Source organism: Myxocyprinus asiaticus, chromosome 16, assembly GCF_019703515.2.
Source record: "Myxocyprinus asiaticus isolate MX2 ecotype Aquarium Trade chromosome 16, UBuf_Myxa_2, whole genome shotgun sequence".
NCBI lineage: Eukaryota > Metazoa > Chordata > Actinopteri > Cypriniformes > Catostomidae > Myxocyprinus > Myxocyprinus asiaticus.
The window spans coordinates 1,591,185-1,612,903 of record NC_059359.1 but is presented as its reverse complement, the minus strand read 5'-3'; the positions used below and the strand labels follow the sequence as shown (position 1 = coordinate 1,612,903).

The window sequence follows — 21,719 nt, the reverse complement described above, 5'->3', positions numbered from 1 at the left end:
GATAAATGTGTCTTTCAGAGGCTTTATATGGAGTTAGGATGAAAATAAGATGCATTTTAAACTGTTCTGAGACCAGTGCAGACAGACAGCACACTGGAGGTTAAGTCATTCACTAAATAGGGAGCAAGGGAGCATCCTATATCTCTCTATGCAGTTAAGTGCATTCACTCCTAAAATCTGATCAAAAGTTCAGTTTCAGGCTGCAGATGATGTTTGGATCACTCAACATGTTTGACAGACATGTGACAATGATAATCAGTACATAGATTCAGAATTTATAATGTATCATTTTATTTTAACATGGTTGACAGTGATTGGATGATGCTGGACATTACTTTAAATCAGAATTAATTAAGATAATTTCTGATGTAATGTCTGTAACATCTCAAAAATATGAATAATCAACAATTTGATGAAAAAAATCTGATTTTCTATAACTTTGTATTTATTAAAAAAATTCTCAACTTAGTCCCGCTGTCCACATTTGTGGACATTTGCTCCAGAATTATTATTATTATTATTATGCATGTTTATTAGGTGCTACTAGTTACAAATCAAAAAGAGAAATGGAAAATGCACATAGCAGTCACGCTCGGGTCTCAGGAGGTTAAAACTGCTCCTACCGTCTCTATGACAGATGTTTTCATCTGCTTGTGTGTAAGCATATGTGTTTTAGTGTGCAGTGTGTTTGACCGGCTGACATCAATTATGTATAAATTATCAAAATAAACAAAACAAAAACATGACTTATTCTGGAAAATATGGTAATTAAATGTAGAAATGTTACTAATTTAATGTGACAGTAGTTCAAGCTTTTTTTTTTTTACTTGGTTAACAAATTTTTACCCCAAAAGTAGCATATGTAGAGCGCAACAGACTGATACCGGAAGTAAAAATCCCATTAATTTTATCCATAGGGGAAATTACTTTTTATGATAACTTATAAACCCTTAAAGACAGACCTACCATGAGCTCTGAGGTTATTAATAGATGGCATATGCTTCTGTTGAATTCATCAGTCCATGTTATTTCAACTGTATTTTTAAAAACATTGTGTTTAACCCCTGGAGTCGCGAGTTGGAATCCAGGGTGTGCTGAGTGACTCCAGCCAGGTCTCCTAAGCAACCAAATTGGCCTGGTTGCTAGGGAGGGTAGAGTCACATGAGGTAACCTCCTCGTGGTCGTGATTAGTGGTTCTCGCTCTCAATGGGGCGTGTGGTAAGTTGTGTGTGGATCACGGAGAGTAGCATGAGCCTCCACATGCTGTGAGTCTCCGCGGTGTCATGCACAACGAGTCATGTGATAAGATGCGCGGCTTGACGGTCTCAGAAGCGGAGGCAACCGAGAATTGTCCTCCACCACCCGGATTGAGGCGAGTAACCGTGCCACCATGAGAACCTGGGCATTCCAAATTGGGAGAAAAGGGGATAAATAATTAAAAAAAAAACATTGTGTCTAAAAGCGGAATACCTGTTAAAGAACTACACTACCCATGATCCTAAAGACAAATCCACCTATCAGATAATCGCGTCAAAAGAGCTCTGCAGCTCCGCCCATGACGCACTTTGACTGATCTCCCTACACTCTCAAAGTACTTTATATATATATATATACTTATACAATTAAAATGTATTGTTTCTATACTTATTATCAACAACTTTAAAACAATGGTTTTAAAACAAAGTCATAGTGGACATAGTGGATAGTGAAGGATTTCACATCATTTAAATCTGAGCCTCAAGCACATGTGTTAGCTGTAACACATGTGCTGAAGCTGCTGTCCGAATTCTGTATCTAGCATACACAAACATTGCTGCAGAGCCTCAACAGCAAAGCGGAAATGTGCAAATGAGGAGTTTGCGAGAGATCCAGAGCGAACAAGGAGCCAAACCCACCACTGCTTTTACAACACAAAACGAATTTCTAAGAGAGCGTGTGGTTGTGGCTGACCAAATAAATAAATACAACTAGTGAACTTCAGCTGCAACCACCAACCCCATTCTTGCCTAGTTAGTGTTTAAACATTCCTCATCTCTTCTCCACAAGGCCCGAGTGCAACTTCCCTGTGAGAAACTCGTATTTACGATAATTCCGAATGCAGCATACGTGACCTTGAAGTAAATCGATAGAAAAAGCCACAAAACAATACCATTTAAATTATGAAAAATGTTATTAATCTTACCCAGCCAATGGTAGGTCAATACATTGCTCACCTGGGTAGGGTTGCACCAGCTGTGTGTAAGGTCTCACTTAAGTTGGGATGTAAAGTTCACACTAAGGGCTTAGTAACTACTAGTTAGTTTGTAGCTAAGTCAGTGCTTAATTTGGTTGCACCACCTGTTCTTAATGCAAGACTTAACTAGTAGGTCATAAACTCTCTGTAAAGTAATGCGTAGTCGCATAATATGATGTTTACTTGTATTGATCCAATAAGCAGCCTTCACATTTGTATGCAGAAGTGTTAAAAAGCCGTGAATTTGGGGGTCTGGGTATCTCAGCGGGTATTGACACTGACAAGCGCACCTGGAGTCGCGAGTTCGAATCCAGGGTGTGCTGAGTGACTCCAGCCAGGTCTCCTAAGCAACCAAATTGGCCTGGTTGCTAGGGAGGGTAGAGTCACATGGGGTAACCTCCTTGTGGTCGCTATAATGTGGTTCTCGCTCTCGGTGGGGCGTGAGGTGAGTTGAGCATGGATGCTGCGGAGAATAGCGCGAAGCCTCCACACGCGCTACATCTCCATGGTAACGTGCTCAACAAGCCACGTGATAAGCAGAGGCAACTGAGATTCGTTGTCTGCCACCCGGATTGAGTCACTATGCCACCACGAGGACTAAAAGTATGTTTTTTCTCTCTCTCGTAAATGTAAACGAGTGTAAATGTCAACATCATACTCTATGTCCAAAGGATTGAAGCCTGTTATGCAAAACATGAGCTCATTGATGCTCATAAAATATCAGTCTGCTTTTTTATTCCAACCGTTACTCTTGGTCGGAGGCTTCCGTAAATATTTAGTTTATACGTAGGGTTACATTATAACTAAGTTTAATGGTGCAACGCTCAAATATTTAGTAGTGCGTAACTTGTGACTTAGTGCCCATTTACGCCACAACTAGGCTAAGATGTAACTTACGTATAGCTGGTGCAACCGGCCCCTTTTCTCAGTCTTCATTACCTGTTCAGCAATCTGGAGCTGAATATTTTCCAAAGGTTCCTTTATTTCTACTTCTTCCACTCTAATTATCTTTTGCACCTTAAGAGGCTTTGATGCCCCACAGGATTGGAGGATGCATTTTTCATACATACAGGGCTAAGCAGCGACCATTACAGGGTTTCTTCTGTGAAACACAAAAGGAGATTTGTTTTAAGAGAATCCTGGCAGTGGGGCCTGGGTAGCTCAGCGAGTACTGATGCTGACTATCACCCCTGGAGTCACGAGTTTGAATCCAGGGCGTGCTGAGTGACTCCAGCCATGTCACCTAAGCAACCAAATTGGCCCGGTTGCTAGGGAGGGTAGAGTCACATGGGGTAACCTCCTCGTGGTCGTGATTAGTGGTTCTCGCTCTCAACAGGGCGTGTGGTAAGTTGTGTGTGGATCGTGGAGAGTAGCATGAGCCTCCACATGCTGTGAGTCTCCGCGGTGTCATGCACAACGAGTCACGTGATAAGATGCGCGGATTGACGGTCTCAGAAGCGGAGGCAACTGAGACTTGTCCTCCGCCACCCGGATTGAGGTGAGTAACCGTGCCACCACGAGGACCTACTAAGTAGTGGGAATTGGGCATTCCAAATTGGGAGAAAAATTAAAAAAATGATATATGAAAAAATAAATAAAGAATATCCTGGCCACTTATACATACTAATAAAATGTGGTTTAAATGCACTGTAAGTCACTTTGGATAAAAGCATCTGCAAAATGAAGAAGGGTCGTTCTTAAAAATATGTTGACTTTCTGATTTACAAATATTTCTATTCAGTTCAGTTCAGTTTTCGCCCAAGAAAGCTGAGCGTAACATTTTAAAAATCTTAACATTATTTGTATTCATTAAGGACAACTTGACTGTTGTTCTTTATTTTTCATTTTTATTTTTTATTCCACGAATGAAGCAAGGTTTGTGCATTTCAAAAGCTACCACATCCTCCACAGTTTTAGCAATACATTCGTTAATATTTATTAAATAATAAAAAAAATGTATATCCTTTCTTATATTCTAAAATGAGAACTTTCCTGACTCATGACTCATTAAAAAAATATATAATAATTTTACGTATATATAAAAAATATATTTACTTTTATTTTTTTGATTATTTATCTTCTTTATCTTATTTATGTATACATTTTGGTTGGTTTACAATAAAATACATTTTTTTAATCATTTTTGGGGTTTTTTTACTGTATTTTTTTTCTTCACCTGTACTTCTTGTCTTTATGACTCAGTGATTGTATTCATACATTGTTCGATCTGTGTAATTTCATACATTTTATTGAACATTTATATAGAAAAAAAAATCACAGTTTTAGCACAATGTGTGATGGTCCTTTACCCACCGTAGGCAAATGTTCCATCTTTTATCGATGTTACCATGACGCCATGTCTGACCATGTCTGTTTCGATAAGGGATGCATCATTTTATCTTTAAATACGGGACGATCCCGTATTTTATGGGACGGATGTCAACCCTAAACACCAGTTCTCTTAAAAGATAATTTCCTAAAATGGTTTCAAAAACATCACAAAACACACCACTGATCAGACTAAAATCAATAAATCATACCATTAAATCGATAAAAAAAAAATGTAACAATGTAACACCAATAATGAACCATGTGAAAAAATTACAGTTATAATGTAAATTAATAACTTTTTCAACATGGTGGGAAAATCACTATATTCATATCTGAGCAGCCTTTTCTTTAATGAGTTTTCTGTAAATATACAGAATAAAAGTGCCCGTGTTTATACACTACATGTAGAGGAAATACAGCATGGAAACTTTGCTCGCACGCCAGCATGAAACCTTTAAATGGATAAACAGACAATATGTGACCACCTTCGACATCACTCGACAACCATACACAGCTAGACTTCACTTTGTGTTGAACTTCATCAACACCCCTTAAAGACAAGTTCTTCCTCGTCTTGATTTGCTAAAAAACAGTGTGCTGTCCCAGAGAGTCGAGCTCTATTGATCTGGAGGCGTCAGTCAGAGCGTCAGATTCATTTCATTTTGTATCATATTCCTTTGACTCCACTGTGAACCTCCTGTATGCTCTTCAGGGCACTTCAAGGTTTACTTTGAACTCAAAATGAAAATTCATCCACCTAACAAGTTCCTGGATGCCTTTTTGACCCCCATTCGTCCCTGGTAAAGTTTCTTCTCATGGTAAAAGGGTCTGGTGTGTTTTCTGAAAAAAACTCCTGTAAAATGCAACGCTCTCAGATTGACATCTGATGGGTTATTATTATAAATATTGCTGCAACAGATACAGGCAACTTCAGGCTATTTTAGCACTGGACTTCTAAAAAGTAAAGTCATGTAAAAAGTAAAATAAAAGTAAATAAGTTATAAACTGGTAATTTTTTTTGTTCATGCATCACAGGAGATTTATGTCATTTTTGTGTCATTTCCATATATTGTGTGTTTGTGTGTGTGTGTGTGTGTGTGTGTATGAGTGTGTTTGTGTATGAGAGTGTGTGTTTGTGTGTTTTGTGTGTGTTTTTGTGTGTGAGTGTTTGTGTATGTGTTTTTGTGTCTGAGCGTGTGTTTGTGTTTTTGTGTGTGAGCGTGTGTGTGTGTGAGAGAGAGAGAGAGAGAGAGAGAGTGTGTGTGTGTGAGAGTGTGTGTTTTTGTGTGTGTGTTTGTGTGTGAGAGTGTGTGTGTATGAGTGTGTTTGTGTGTGTTTTGTGTGTGTTTTTGTGTGTGTGTTTGTGTTTTTTTGTGTGAGTGTGTGTGTGTGTGTGCGTGTGAGAGAGAGAGAGTGTGTTTGTGTGTGAGAGTGTGTGTTTTTGTGTGTGTGTTTGTGTGTGAGAGTGTGTGTTTTTTTTGAGAGTGTGTGTTTGTGTGTGTGTGTGTATGAGTGTGTTTGTGTATGTGTTTTGTGTGTGTTTGTGTTTTTGTGTGTGAGTGTGTGTCTGTGTGTGTGTGAGAGTGTGTGTGTATGTGTGTGTGTGTGTGTGTGTGTGTGTGTGTGTGTGTGTGTCTGTGTGTGTGTGTCTGTGTGTGTGTGTGTGTGTGTGAGAGTGTGTGTATGTGTGTGTGTGTGTGTGTCTGTGTGTGTGTGTCTGTGTGTGTGTGTGTGAGAGTGTGTGTATGTGTGTGTATGCATGTGTGTGTGTGTGTGTGTGTGTGTGGGCAGGTTTAAGTGGTTTATGAGGACTTTTTTTTAGGTTATAAACTGGTAATTACAAGGGTATTATGCTATAAATGTGGTTTATGAGGACATTTCTAGTGTCCCCATAATTCAAATCGCTTAAACATACTAAACAATGTTTTATTGAAAATGTAAAAATGTAGAAAGTTTTTTGTGAGGGTTAGGTTTAGGGGTAGGGTTAGGGTTAGGGGATAGAATCTATAGTTCATACAGTATAAAAATCATTATGTATATGGAGAGTCCTCATAATAATAGCTGCAACAACATGTGTGTGTGTGTGTGTGTGTGTGTGAGTGTGTGTGAGTGTGTGTGTGTGAGGGTTAGGTTTAGGGGTAGGGTTAGGGTTAGGGGATAGAATCTATAGTTTGTACAGTATAAAAATCATTATGTCTATGGAGAGTCCTCATAATGATAGCTGCAACAACATGTGTGTGTGTGTGTGTGTGTGTGAGTGTGTGTGAGTGTGTGTGTGTGTGTGTGTGTGTATGTGTGTGAGGGTTAGGTTTAGGGGTAGGGTTAGGGTTAGGGGATAGAATCTACAGTTTGTACAGTATAAAAATCATTATGTCTGTGGAGAGTCCTCATAATGATAGCTGCACCAACATGAGTGTGTGTGTGTGTATGTGTGAGTGTATGTGTGTGTGTGAGTGTGAGTGTGTGTATGTGTGTGTGTGTGTGTGTGAGGGTTAGGGTTAGGGGATAGAATCTATAGTTCATACAGTATAAAAATCATTATGTCTATGGAGAGTCCTCATAATGATAGCTGCACCAACATGAGTGTGTGTGTGTGTAAGTTTGTGTGTTTGTGTGTGTGTGTTTGCTGGTTTGAAGCACTACACAGTGTAGTTTAGTAACTATGTTCTGGTTAGCAAAACATTTGCTCAATGAAATGAGCAATTAATTTCATGTGTGACATCTACCTGTCCTCATCATTATCTAACCTGATAACCCCATTTATGTCATTTTTGTGTCATTTCCAGCACATCTCAAATTCTGTATTGTGTTTAATAGAATTCTGTGCTGGAAATGACACTGATGGAAATTACCTTTTTAATGCTCACTGCCGACTGCCTGGATGTGGAGGAACGGCCGCCGTCCGCGAGGGGATGAGGGGCTCGCTGCCGACCGCCTGGAGCGGTGGAGCCGCTGCCCCTACTGGCTGCAAAAACGCGGAGGGGCGTTCCATCCACCAGGGGTCGGAGGACTCGGTCCGGTCCGCCCGCGGAGGAGTGGCTGTCATCCGCTAGAGGGTGGAGGAGTGATCGAGGACAAGGCAACGGCGTGTCTGGGAAACCGACGAGCACGTTTTTTTCTCTCTCTCTCCTCTCTCTCTCTCACTGCCATGTTCCGGTGCATTTATCCCTCTCCTTGGCTGATTAGCCCAATTGGGGGCCGGGCGTGCTTAGTCACGGCATGTTACACCTCTCCTTGTCTCTCTTCACTGGCTGCCGGTTGATGCACGTATCAAGTTCAAGGCTCTGATGCTGGCATACAGAACAGTCACTGGGTCTGCTCCAGCATACCTAAAATCATTTCTGCAGAGCTACGCATCCACTAGAAGCCTGCAGTCGGCTAAGGAACGTCACCTTGTTGTCCCAACACAAAGAGGCACCAAAACACTTTCCTGGACTTTCGGCTTCATCGTACCACGTCGGTGGAACGACCTTCCCAACTCCATCCATGAAGCAGACTCACTTTCTGTCTTCAAAAAACGACTAAAAACACATCTTTTCATGAGCACTTAACCAGTCACAAAAAATAAAAAAAACATTCTTGTTGCACTTTAATCTGTCTTGGATACTACTATTCTGATGCTAGTGAAACTTTGTAAAACAGCACTTTTCGTACCACTGTCTCCTTAAGATGATTCCCTTGTAATGTACTCCTCTTTTGTAAGTCGCTTTGGATAAAAGCATCTGCCAAATGAATAAATGTAACATAACAAAACATTAAGCACTAACAAATATCCCGCTTTATATTCATCTGGCACAAATCGAGTCCCATACAAAGCATGCTGGGAAATGGAAATCCCCTGTCCAGTTTCATAAACATAACATTAACACCACAAAAAGTATTCATGTAGTCCCAACTCAAATGGATTAAGTAAACTTCCATTTTACAAATTTAAATGGATAGAACGCAACGAAATCAAGTTGTGGCTAGAATTGTGTTGTTTTAGTTCATTGAACAAGCAGCAAAAATCCTTTTTTAGTGTATTCAGAAGCCTCTTTTAGTTCGCTTTGAACAAGGAAACAATTAAATAATTCAAGCGCAAGGGATTATGAGTATTTTCCATAGCCTAGAGTTATTAAAACGTAAAATCTTAAGTCTATAGATTTTTTAGATAAATAAGTTCAAGGAACATAGATATTTAAATTATGAGTTTAAAACTTGACGTTTCAAGTTATGTTTAATTAAGATAGCTTATTTTGTCCAGTAATGACAACATTAGGGTTTACAGTTTCATATTCTATGTCTGAAAACTAAAACATTCACATTAAAGTCATTTGAAACGTACTAAAAATAAATTATGAAGGCCTGGTGAAAATTTTCCAATTCAGCTTTAATGGGACCTAAAAGAAGAAAGTTTACATGTGTTTGTTTGAATAGAAATCAACCCCTGGGACATCAAAGTGCCTGAAGTTGAAGAAGCACCCATATATTTGATTATAAGATTATTTAAGATTATTATTTCAATATAATGAGAAATATATTCATAGTAAAACATTAGACATATGATATTTGTAAATATATTTTTTTTTCTTGGCTGAAGTACATCAAGCTCCACCAGTGTTAAAAAAAAAAAAACAAATCCTTTGATTTTAATTGGATCAATTTGTCTGCTGCAGACTGTGAGACTTCCTCTGCGCTCCCTGTGGCTCATCAATTGTTTCCTGTCTTTGTGTCGTCGCCCGTCAGGCCGTCGCTCTGACCTCATAAAGACATGTGCTCCTGTCAACACTACAAACACCAGCGCAGCTCAAGATAAACACCAGAGAGTTCCAACACAATCATACGCCGTCCGACGCCGTTTTTCAGGACAGAGTATTATTAGTCATGCTGAAAATGTCCTGCAATACTATGAGCACAGTCTTACTGAATGGCAGTAAGGTACAAGCACTTCGAAGCAATGAGGTCTGATGTGGATTTAAATGCTATGCCAGGCCTCATGGGATGTGTGTGCGTGCCCACACTGAGCATGAAGACACAGACATCGCTGGTGTTGGTCTGTTTCTCTTTATTTCAGTTTTTCTGCTTTATTTATGCTTTTCTTCCTCTAATATGTCAGGTTCATCACCCGAGGTAACGCTGACCTCATTTTTGGCCGAGATTCTGGAGGAACTGGAAATTCTGAATCGCAGTGGTTTAATCACTGAGACGCCACTAATAAAGACCGATGCCAGATTTTATCCCAGTTTCTCTCGGCTGGAAGATAGCTTGCTGAATTCTGACACCGAGCTGCCCAATTTTAAAGGAGAATTGTCACTGTTGCAATGTTTATCCACAACCTCTCCAAAAGGTTTTTGTGTGTGAACGGAATACAGGAGTCAGTCCTGAACTCACGACAGCTGGCATCAGGGGCGATTCTAGGATTTCAATCTTATCTTATGGGGGGCCTCAGCCCCCCAGTGACACTATTAGATGTGCACATTTAATGCATTTCACTCTTTAGCATATAGTGTTTTTTTTTTTTTTTTTACTGTGTTTACATCATTTAAGATAGCCAGCGAATACTCATTCAAAATACTGTCATTTTCTATAATAAACACATTTATAAAGATATAAAATAAATACATGTAAAACCGTTACACATTATAAAAACTAAAGAAGCATTCAAATATTTTTTTTAATATATTTTCATTTTAGCAAATTTGTTTAAAAAATTTTGTTTATTATAGAAAATGAATAATTTCGCAATTTCTATAGGTTAAACTCGTATAAAACACCACAAAAACCTATTATTACAATAAATCTCACATTTAGCTTGGTCGATCTTTAGTGGAGTGAATTAACTCCGGATGATGTTTCACATTCACATCGTTTTCACATCGTAACTCGAGTCTTTTGAATTCGTACAAAAGAGCGAATGCCTCGGAAATTTTGAACATGACATATGAAAGAATTGTCAGAAAATTATGTATTTTTTTTACATTAAACATGTTTTTAGTACCATTAAACAAAATATTGAAATATATATAAAAAAATAAATAAACAAAATTGCACATTAGTTAATTAAATCTCTTTTTCCTGTCCTTTTGTATACATTTGTGTATATACTGTATATATATATATGTATGTATATATATATATTGAAATCACTGCACAGTTTTATTTCAGTAATCTTCCTTCTAATATTTTGACTGTCCTGTTTCTTTTTCTTCATAGATTAATGTAGAGGCATGCATATCATATACATATATATTTTTCTTCATATTTATTATATAATTTATGTCTATTACAGCATGTCATATTTGAAATCTGAGATGCCTTTTTGCCCTCTAAAAACAAATATAATAATTATCTTATAGATTTTAAAATTATTACAAAGTTTACTGTTTATTCTCAAGAGGACAGAACAATAATATATTACACATAACAGAGTGCTAATGGCATATTTAACCCGTAAAGCCTAATAAGTTCAACAAAGTAATTTAATTAATTTATTTATTTATTCTCCACATTTTCTCCCCAATTTTGGAATGCCCAATTCCCAATGTGCTCCAAGTCCTCGTGGTGGTGTAGTGACTCGCCTCAATCCGGGTGGCGGAGGATGAATCTCAGTTGCCTCCGCGTCTGAGACCGTCAACCCGCGCATCTTATCACGTGGCTTGTTGAGCACGTTACCGTGGAGACGTAGCGCGTGTGGAGGCTTCACGCTATTCTCCGCGGCATCCACTCACAACTCACCACGCGCCCCACCGAGAGCGAACCACATTATAGTGACCACGAGGAGGTTACCCCATGTGACTCTACCCTCCCTAGCAACCGGGCCAATCTGGTTGCTTAGGAGACCTGGATGGAGTCACTCAGCATGCCCTGAATTCGAACTTTCCTACAACTACTTTGTCACGATAAGTTTTGAGGAGCAACATGGATGAATGGCTTAACCATCATCAGCAGGACAATCGAGGCAGCCTGAGGTGAGCCAGTATAATTAAGACAAGCTAATAAATAAATAAAAGTTATTGCTTTTCATTTGGAGTGCTAGTCTGAGTCCCTTAGATGACAGAGAGGGGTTTTTTTAGTTTTGCGTGCTTTTTTACTATAGTAATTCTGTAGACTTTAGTAACCATATTTTTCCCCCCCTCGGAAACCATGGTTTTACTATAGCTATATTAACCATAAATAAAATATATATTGTTTATATACATATATATTTATATTTTAGCGGTGGGTTGGCTGTGAAACGGGCCGCAAAACGGGCCACGAAACGGGCCATGAAACGGGCCTCGAAACGGCCGCAAAATGGGGCCGAACATGGGGGATAAACCAATTCTTTAACGATTTTGGAGAGTAGCCACATCCACATTCTAGAAAACTGTTCTAAGCACTTTGTAGTGTTTTACTATAATCTCTTTCCCTTTTTATTTAAAAGTTTTTCATAAACAAAATTCTGATGATCCAGAGGATGGAGGGGTGGTACCAGATATCAGACTAGAATCTTGCTTTTATGCATGGATTAATGAATCCCTTGACATCACCTTTGAAAGGCTTGGAGCTCCAGACACTGTGATATTATGCAGACTATGTTCTAATAAATTTGGTTTGAGTTTTAGATTCAAACAAACACAATTCACAAGTAAACAAGCAGTTACACGTTATTAGTCTACACCAGACTCTTTACATACACTAGTCTCTGACTAGTGTTCTATCAAATAAATGTTAATGCCTGATATTACACCCAGAATGCATACTTGGAAAGGAAACTGCTTATGTTACAGGTACATCACTAGTAAGCACCCTTGCATCTTGTTACTTGGAGTATCTTATATTAACATCCTTTATGCTTATAAAAATACTTGAGAGCACTTGAAGATATACTGTAGAAAAATCATAATAGTGTATTTGTTGGCTTAAAAAAACAAAAAAGTATATATGTGTTAATCTGTCGGCTGTTTTAAGAGAAAGAATATGGAACTTAATCTCTAGACCAGACACAGGTGAGTTTTCTGGATAAATTATGAACAGTGTTGTAAAACAGTGGTCTATTACTGATGATTGAGGTTAAGACATTTCAAATGATAAATGGTTTGTCCCGATTAATTTAATTTGTACTAGACAGTGAAATGTACAGTAAAGGAACACAGAATAAATGAAAAGAAACAAACCTCTAATGTGTCCTCATGAACGTTAAATTTTAAATGGTGTAACGCATTAAAAAGCAATATGTGTATGATTTTATGTATATTGTGTATAATATGTGTACTATGTATTATGGATATTGTGTATTGTGTACATATTGTTCAGTGAGTGTTGTGTGTTCTGTAGATCTTGTATATTATTTTGTAACTATGATGTTGGTGGAATTGGGGAGCGTATCTATGTTCCCAAGATCCTATGTTCCCAGGATTCTGTGTTCCAAGGGCCCTGTGTTTCCATGGTTCTATGTTCCCAGGGCCCTGTGTTTCCATGGTTCTATGTTCCCAGGGTTCTATTTTCCCAATGTCATATGTTCCCAGGGTTCTATGTTCCCAAGGTCCTATTTTCCCAGGGTCCTATGTTCCCAGGGTCCTATGTTCCCAGGGTCCTATGTTCCCCGGGTCCTATGTTCCCAGGGTCCTATGTTCCCAGGGTTCTATGTTCCCAGGGTCCTATGTTCCCAGTGTCATATGTTCCCAGGGTTCTATGTTCCCAGGGTCCTATGTTCCCAGGGTCCTATGTTCCCAGGGTTCTATGTTCCCAGGGTTCTATGTTCCCAAGGTCCTGTGTTCCCAGGGTTCTGTGTTCCCAGGGTCCTGTGTTCCCAGGGTCCTGTGTTCCCAGGGTTCAATGTTCCCAGGGTCCTATGTTCCCAGAGTTCCATGTTCCCAGGTTCCTATGTTCCCAGGGTTCCATGTTCCCAGGGCTCTATGTTCCCAGGGTCCTATGTTCCCAGGGTTCTATGTTCCCAGGGTCCTATGTTCCCAGGGTCCTATGTTCCCAGGGTTCTATGTTCCCAGGGTTCTATGTTCCCAAGGTCCTGTGTTCCCAGGGTTCTGTGTTCCCAGGGTCCTGTGTTCCCAGGGTCCTGTGTTCCCAGGGTTCAATGTTCCCAGGGTCCTATGTTCCCAGAGTTCCATGTTCCCAGGTTCCTATGTTCCCAGGGTTCCATGTTCCCAGGGCTCTATGTTCCCAGGGTCCTATGTTCCCAGGGTTCTATGTTCCCAGGGTCCTATGTTCCCAGCGTCCTATGTTCCCAGCGTCCTATGCTCCCAGGTTCCTATGCTCCCAGGGTCCTATATTCCCAGGGTTCTATGTTCCCAGGGTCCTATGTTCCATGTTCCCGGTGTCCTATGTTCCCAGGGTCCTATGTTCCCAGGGTTCTATGTTCCCAGAGTCCTATGTTCCCAGGGTTCTATGTTCCCAAGGTCCTATGTTCCCAGGGTTCTATGTTCCCAGGGTTCAAAGTTCCCAGTGTCCTATGTTTCCAGGGTTCTATGTTCCCCAAATTTATATGGTATATACTGAACACATGAAAAAGGGTCCTAAGTAAAATAAGTGTGTATCATGAATATCAAGACAATGTTGTTTAATTTACAACTTTATTCACAAAACCATATTCCACTTTCCGTTCCACTGACATATGATAGTAATTGATTAATTAATTTGGCATGTGCTCTGTGTGCGCACATTTCATATTCCCTTTGGGGGCTGGGCCATGGATATTTGAAATGTCTAGAGACACCACTGGTGCATGCTATGTGCCCTTTTTACATTTTTCGCCCCTGTCCCTATGAAAGTCTCTGCATGCCACTGTATTTATAACAATATTGTAACAATATCACTGCATTGGTATTTGGACATTTCAGCAGTGAGATGTCAGTCACAGCTAAAAATAAAAAAAGGTGTTCAAAATTAACTATCGAAGCAGAAAAAAATAAACTAGCATATTTGGAGGCAAAAACAAACTGGATTAAATTAGATACATAAGTCATAATGTCATGAGAATTAGATTCAAAACATGTATACTAGACTACTTTTCACCTAAGGAAGCTATGACCTTTTGTGATTTCATGACTCCAACCATTTGTTTAGTTCCCTCAAGTCTAGGCCTATTATACTGAGAGCCATACTGCAGTAAAGGGGAATAGAAACCCCCTTTGATGAGTTCCCACAGTAACCCATGTCATATTAAGCAAATACAGAGCTGGGGAACATGTTTTTCAGGTCCCTATCATGTGCTATATAGTGATGGGAAACATAGGACCATGAGAACTGGGGAACATAGTCATGTGTTCATTATGTGCCATATAAATCTGGGGAACATAGGAATGACCCCGTAGAATTGCACTAATAAAGTGATTTAATTTCCATAACAATTTTAATCAAGTTAAATTCATTCAAACTTTAAAATCAGTCATTCAGCTGGCTTTGTAAATGCCACATTTGAAGCAGTGTTAAAAAAAAATTATATCAACAAACATTCGCCCTCCTATTAATGAGGATTTTGGAGGGAAATGTGCTTAATTGTCATGAAAACAATGTTGCAATGCAAAAACTCTCAATGGTCCTTGAAAAAGGGTTCGTTTTCTTTCTTTGTTTTGATTTTGGGATGTGACCTGTAGCGACTGGTAGCAGCTGGCACCCTTGCTGGTATTATGAATATTTGACAGATCTAGTTTGCAATTAATAGAAACAGTATTGCTGGCAAACCACATAAAGGCACGGTTCAACCCCTGCCAAAACAAATGCCCTACAAACCCCCAAACCGAGCAATAGAGCGCAACAGTGCCACCCACTTTAACAGCCACCTTGGTTCAGGAAGTGTTTTTCCCATTCATTTTTTCATAGGGAAATCCTCCCTTAAAGAGCTGTAAGCCACAAACCAAACCAACCAGCTCTGAGGTGAATCAAAACATTACAAAGTTTGTTTTGAGAAAAAAAATATATAATATAAATATATATATATATATATATATATATATAAATATAATAATAATAATAATAATAATAATAATAATAATATATATATATATATATATATATATATATATATATATATATATATATACAGTTGTGCTCAAAAGTTAGCATACCCTGGCAGAAATTGTGAAATTTTGGCATTGATTTTGAAAATATGACTGATCATGCAAAAAAACAACCACACCGTAGGGGTACCTGTGGGTTTTTCTTTGTATCCCAAACAATTCTTCTGGCAGTCGTGGCTGAAATCTTTCTTGGTCTACCTGACCTTGGCTTGGTATCAAGAGATCCCCGAATTTTCCACTTCTTAATAAGTGATTGAACAGTACTGACTGGCATTTTCAAGGCTTTGGATATCTTTTTATATCCTTTTCCATCTTTATAAAGTTCCATTACCTTGTTACGCAGGTCTTTTGACAGTTCTTTTCTGCTCCTCATGGCTCAGTATCTAGCCTGCTCAGTGCATCCACGTGAGAGCTAACAAACTCATTGACTATTTATACACAGACACTAATTGCAATTTAAAAAGCCACAGGTGTGGGAAATTAACCTTTAATTGCCATTTAAACCTGTGTGTGTCACCTTGTGTGTCTGTAACAAGGCCAAACATTCAAGGGTGTGTAAACTTTTGATCAGGGCCATTTGGGTGATTTCTGTTATCATTATGATTTAAAAAGGAGCCAAACAACTATGTGATAATAAATGGCTTCATATGATCACTATCCTTAAATACAAGACAGTTTTTTTGCATGATCAGTCATATTTTCAAAATCAATGCCAAAATTTCACAATTTCTTCCAGGGTGTGCAAACTTTTGAGCACAACTGTGTATATATATATATATATATATATATATATATATATATATATATATATATATATATATTTGCAAATCAGACAAAAATTCATACAAGACTGTGTACTTAACGTCTTTAACCCTCCTATTGCGTTAAAAATCTGCATACACCTTTTGCATCTGCAAAAGTTTTAAGCTTATAAAACATTTATAATCCAATTGTTTTCATCAAAAACCATATTGTAGCTTATTGTTCTTAGCTGTTCATACATGTAAAAAGATTGATAGTTTTGGCATGTTAACTAAAAAATTTAAATGTTATGATGTCATTTGTTTTATTTTTTTTATTAAAAAATGTAGAGATTCTTTAACATTTCAAAATATACATTAACTACAGCTAAAACAGTGTGATACATGTGAATATATACACTATATTTCCAAAAGTATTCGCTCACCCATCCAAATAATTGAATTCAGGTGTTCCAATCACTTCCATGGCCACAGGTGTATAAAATGAAGCACCTAGGCATGCAGACTGCTTCTACAAACATTTGTGAAAGAATGGGCCGCTCTCAGGAGCTCAGTGAATTCCAGCGTGGTACTGTGATAGGATGCCACCTGTGCAACAAGTCCAGTCGTGAAATTTCCTCGCTACTAAATATTCCACAGTCAACTGTCAGTGGTATTATAACAAAGTGGAAGTGATTGGGAATGACAGCAACTCAGCCACGAAGCGGTAGGCCACGTTAAATGACAGAGCGGGGTCAGCGGATGCTGAGGCGCATAGTGCGCAGAGGTCACCAAATTTCTGCAGAGTCAATCACTACAGACCTCCAAAGTTCATGTGGCCTTCAGATTAGCTCAAGAACAGTGCGTAGAGAGCTTCATGGAATGGGTTTCCATGGCCGAGCAGCTGCATCCAAGCCATACATCACCAAGTGCAATGCAAAGCGTCGGATGCAGTGGTGTAAAGCATGCTGCCACTGGACTCTAGAGCAGTGGAGATGCGTTCTCTGGAGTGATGAATCACGCTTCTCCATCTGGCAGTCTGATGGACGAGTCTGGGTTTGGCGGTTGCCAGGAGAACAGTACTTGTCTGACTGCATTGTGCCAACTGTGAAGTTTGGTGGAGGGGGGATTAAGGTGTGGGGTTGTTTTTCAGGAGTTGGGCTTGGCCCCTTAGTTCCAGTGAAAGGAACTCTGAATGCTTCAGCATACCAAGAGATTTTGGACAATTCCATGATCCCAACTTTGTGGGAACAGTTTGGGGATGGCCCCTTCCTGTTCCAACATGACTGCGCACCAGTGCACAAAACAAGGTCCATAAAGGCATGGATGAGCGAGTTTGGTGTGGAAGAACTTGACTGGCCTGCACAGAGTCCTGACCTCAACCCGATAGAGCACCTTTGGGATGAATTAGAGCGAAGACTGCGAGCCAGGCCTTCTCATCCAACATCAGTGTCTGACCTCACAAATGCGCTTCTGGAAGAATGGTAAAAAATTCCCATAAACACACTCCTAAACCTTGTGGAAAGCCTTCCCAGAAGAGTTGAAGCTGTTATAGCTGCAAAGGGTGGGCCGACGTCATATTAAACCCTATGGATTAAGAATGGGATGTCACTTAAGTTCATATGCGTCTAAAGGCAGATGAGCGAATACTTTTGGCAATATAGTGTATATATATATATCAAGGTTTATATGAAATTTCATTTGAATATAACATTGCATTAAATTTATATAAATATTTAAATTGGGAATTTCTAGAAATTCTCCTATTAACTTCCATATTAATCAATTACTCTCTACTTTTGAAAAACAACTCAGTAGTCAAAATCTATGCAACCAAATCAATTTTGTTTTCCAACCAAACAACATCAAAACAACTATACAACACAACTACACAACATCTGTACTTGTGTACAATGTTTTTAAACAAAATGTATTCTGTTTATTGCATGAACTGCTGAAAGTTAATGTGTGATTATGCTGCAAGCTGGTTCATTATCAGATCAGTCTGTGGAGTAAAATGTGCAATTTTCTTCCTTCAACCCTTATTTGAACTTGAACTTTTCCTCTTGTCACACCTCCCTTTAGGCAGTTTTTAATTTTATATAGTTTATTTGTTATGTTTGTTACATCTGTTTTGTTAGCTCTGTGTGTGAGTGTGCGTGAGACTGTATGTATGTGTGTGTGCATGTTTGTAAACAAGATCACATTTTGAGGCCGAAAAGTGTGTGTGAGAGTATGAGAAAGAGGCTAAATATAAGTGAAGTATTTTAAATAAAAATTGAATTCATAAATGTGCAAAAAATATTTGCATAATATCATGTCTAAAGCCACAATTGATGACCGGGTAAAAATTTACCCGGAAATGCAAAAGATGTAACAATTTTATAAAAATAGATATATCTCTTAAATAATTTCTTCCCAAAAAAAAAAATAAATAAATAAATAAAAATGAATTAAGTTAATTTTGATAATCTTGACAAAGTCACAAAGTTTGGTTCCCGTACGAAAAACTGTGGTATTTTTCTTCCCAATTTGGAATGCCCAATTCCCAATGCGCTCCAAGTCCTCGTGGTGGCGTAGTGACTCGCCTCAATCCGGGTGGCGGAGGAAGAATCTCAGTTGCCTCCGCATCTGAGACCGTCAATCTGCGCATCTTATCACATGGCTTGTTGAGCGTGTTACCGTGGAGACATAGAGCATGTGGAGGCTTCACGCTATTCTCCATGGCATCCACGCACAAATCACCACGCACCCCACCGAGAACGAACCACACATTATAGCGACCACAAGGAGGTTACCCCATGTGACTCTACCCTCCCTAGCAACTGGGCCAATTTGGTTGCTTAGGAGACCAGGCTGGAGTCACTCAGCACACCCTGGATTCAAACTCGTGACTCCAGGTGTGTTATCATCTTTACTCGCTGGGATACCCAGGCCCCCAACTATGTGGTATTTTAAAATTATGATTTACTTCTACTGGGTCAAAAATGACCGAAACGCAATAGGAGGATTAATGAGAGAAAGAACTACAATCCCATGAAGCATTGCGAATGATGTAATCGAAATAAAAACTATTTAAAACTATAAAACTATTGATTTAAATTAGTTAATTATAAGTATAAAAGACTATATGTTTTAAGTATGTTGAGTCATTCACAGTGCATACAGAGCTGCAGAGCACTTTTGCCGCAATTCTCTGATTGGCAGATTTCTCTTCACGATTATGGGTAGTGTAGTTCTTCTCCAGGACTTCCAATATTAAACATGATTTTTTTAAAGAACTGATGGCTTCAAAAGAAACGTATACCATCATAGCTCATGGTAGGTCTGTTTTTAAAGGTTTATAAGTTATCGTTCACAGCAATTTCGCCTATAGATAAAAAAAGAAAGGGATTTTTATTTCCGGAACAAGACTGTTGCACTCTATACCGAAAGATAATAGTGAGCGGAGTTGTCCTGCTCGCAGTTAAAGCGCATTATGGAGAACACTAATGTGTGGTTTATAAATACCAGACTTCAGCACATCGTAAAAGTGAGATTCAAATTCTCATCGCTCAGGTTGTTCGGTAGAGTCTCCCCTGCCCCGAGAGCTGCAGCTTTCCCCGAGTCAGATATTCACGAAGAAACATCAAGCTCTGGTTTGGCTAATAAGGCTGTTTGGGAATAAGTGGTATGAAGTCGTCCCTCTGTTTCCCAGCAGCCTCCAGTATGGTTCTCATTATCTACGCTGTAGCCTTCAATGTGTTGGCAGCAGAAGAATATAACAGAATGTGGTGCCTGTATATTTATACTCGGCGCCTCTGTGTTTCGCATTAGCAGAATTCTGGATGTCTCGTCTGTAATGCACAAAGGCTCCACCATGCAGTGTGCACCTCCTCTAAAGATGGCAGATGCCAACTTCATATTGGCAGTCTTCATACTGCACACACACACATACAGAACTTCAACAAAAACACAAATTTTACTCACATTCTGGAGGACTGAAACAAGCACTTAAACAAATAAATACAGTGTTTGTCAAAGTCCCTATGAAACACAGCAAGCCATTTTACTCCAGTAATCTGATATATTTTAGGGTGAAACAGGATACTGAAGGAGAAAAAAATTAGGGTGTGGCTTGATTTTATCAATCAGGAATTGATTGGATCATGAAAAGTGGGTGTTACTGTACATTTCAGAATGGAGTCAGGTAATTACGCGGGAGAAGTTAAAAAATAAGAGGACTTGGTGATGTCATCAGAAATTGAAAATCATTTCAGAGGCTATTTGGAATAACATGCACTGATAAATTGTTTACAATAAGACCAGGAACATTTCGAGTGATTAGAATAGCAGCCATAAAACAAATAATTAAAACTAAACCAGAACATCCACAATCTCAGAGACTGAGAGAAACGATTTTGGAAATATATCAAATTAGAGATTAGAAACCAAAGATTGGAATATGAACTAAGATGGAATTGCTTCAAAACTGTATCCTATAACATGGATAGAAGATTTTTTTTTTTCTTTTTGATTTTTGAAACTAATTACTCAAATAAAAATGAGATGAAGACTTACTGTATACCACCAGTCCTACTTGACCAGCTCCAAGCGGGATTCGAACCGGCGTCAGCCGGCATGAGAAGCGGGCATGCTAACAAGGAGGCTAATCAAATCACTTTTATTGTCACACAACCATATACTGTACACAAGTGCAATGGTGTGTGAAATTCTTGGGTGCAGTTCCGAGCAACATAGCAGTCGTGACAGTGATGAGACATATACCAATTTACAATAAACATAAAATTTACACAACACAATTTAAAGTCTAATATAGACATAATTACACACAACACAATATACAATATAATAACATACAATGTACATTATACAATACACACAATATAGAATACACATTATACAATAAAAAAATAGTATATATAAAATGTACAGTATTGTACTGTATTGACATTTAGGCTGTCGGTTGATAGTCAGTTGCCAGTGTGTTGTTAAAAGAGATATAATTATGACAGTCCAGTGTGAGATAATAAGATTAATAAAGTGCAGTGCTGATGTATATTGATCGTGAGAGACCAAGAGTTCAGAAGTCTGATTGCTTGGGGGAAGAAGCTGTCATGAAGTCGGCTGGTGCGGGTCCTGATGCTGCGATACCGCCTGCCTGATGGTAGCAGTGAGAGCAGCCCATGACTCGGGTGGCTGGAGTCTCTGATGATCCTCCGAGCTTTTTTCACACACCGCCTGGTATATATGTCCTGGAGGGAGGGAAGCTCACCTCCGATGATGTGTCTGGCAGTTCGCATCACCCTTTGCAGGGCTTTGCGGTTGTGGGTGGTGCTATTGCCGTACCAGGCAGAGATGCAGCCAGTCAGGATGCTCTCTACAGTGCAGGTGTAGAACTGTGTGAGGATGTGGCGGTTC

The 21,719-nt window shown here is 39.0% G+C and overlaps 1 protein-coding gene across 2 annotated transcripts in view; it reads right to left on the bottom strand.

The window, feature by feature from the left end:
- Positions 1 to 21,719, bottom strand: part of LOC127453655 (cyclin-dependent kinase 14-like) — a 334,552-nt gene that overhangs the window by 50,077 nt on the left and 262,756 nt on the right. Inside the window, exon 16 of one of the 2 annotated variants that reach the window (XR_007899433.1) lies at positions 18,846 to 18,886. The exons of the other annotated variant lie outside the window; for it this stretch is intronic. The gene's annotated coding sequence lies outside the window, so the exon portion shown is untranslated. Of the gene's footprint in view, positions 1 to 18,845; positions 18,887 to 21,719 lie in introns of those variants that run through there. 2 annotated transcript variants of the gene reach the window in all.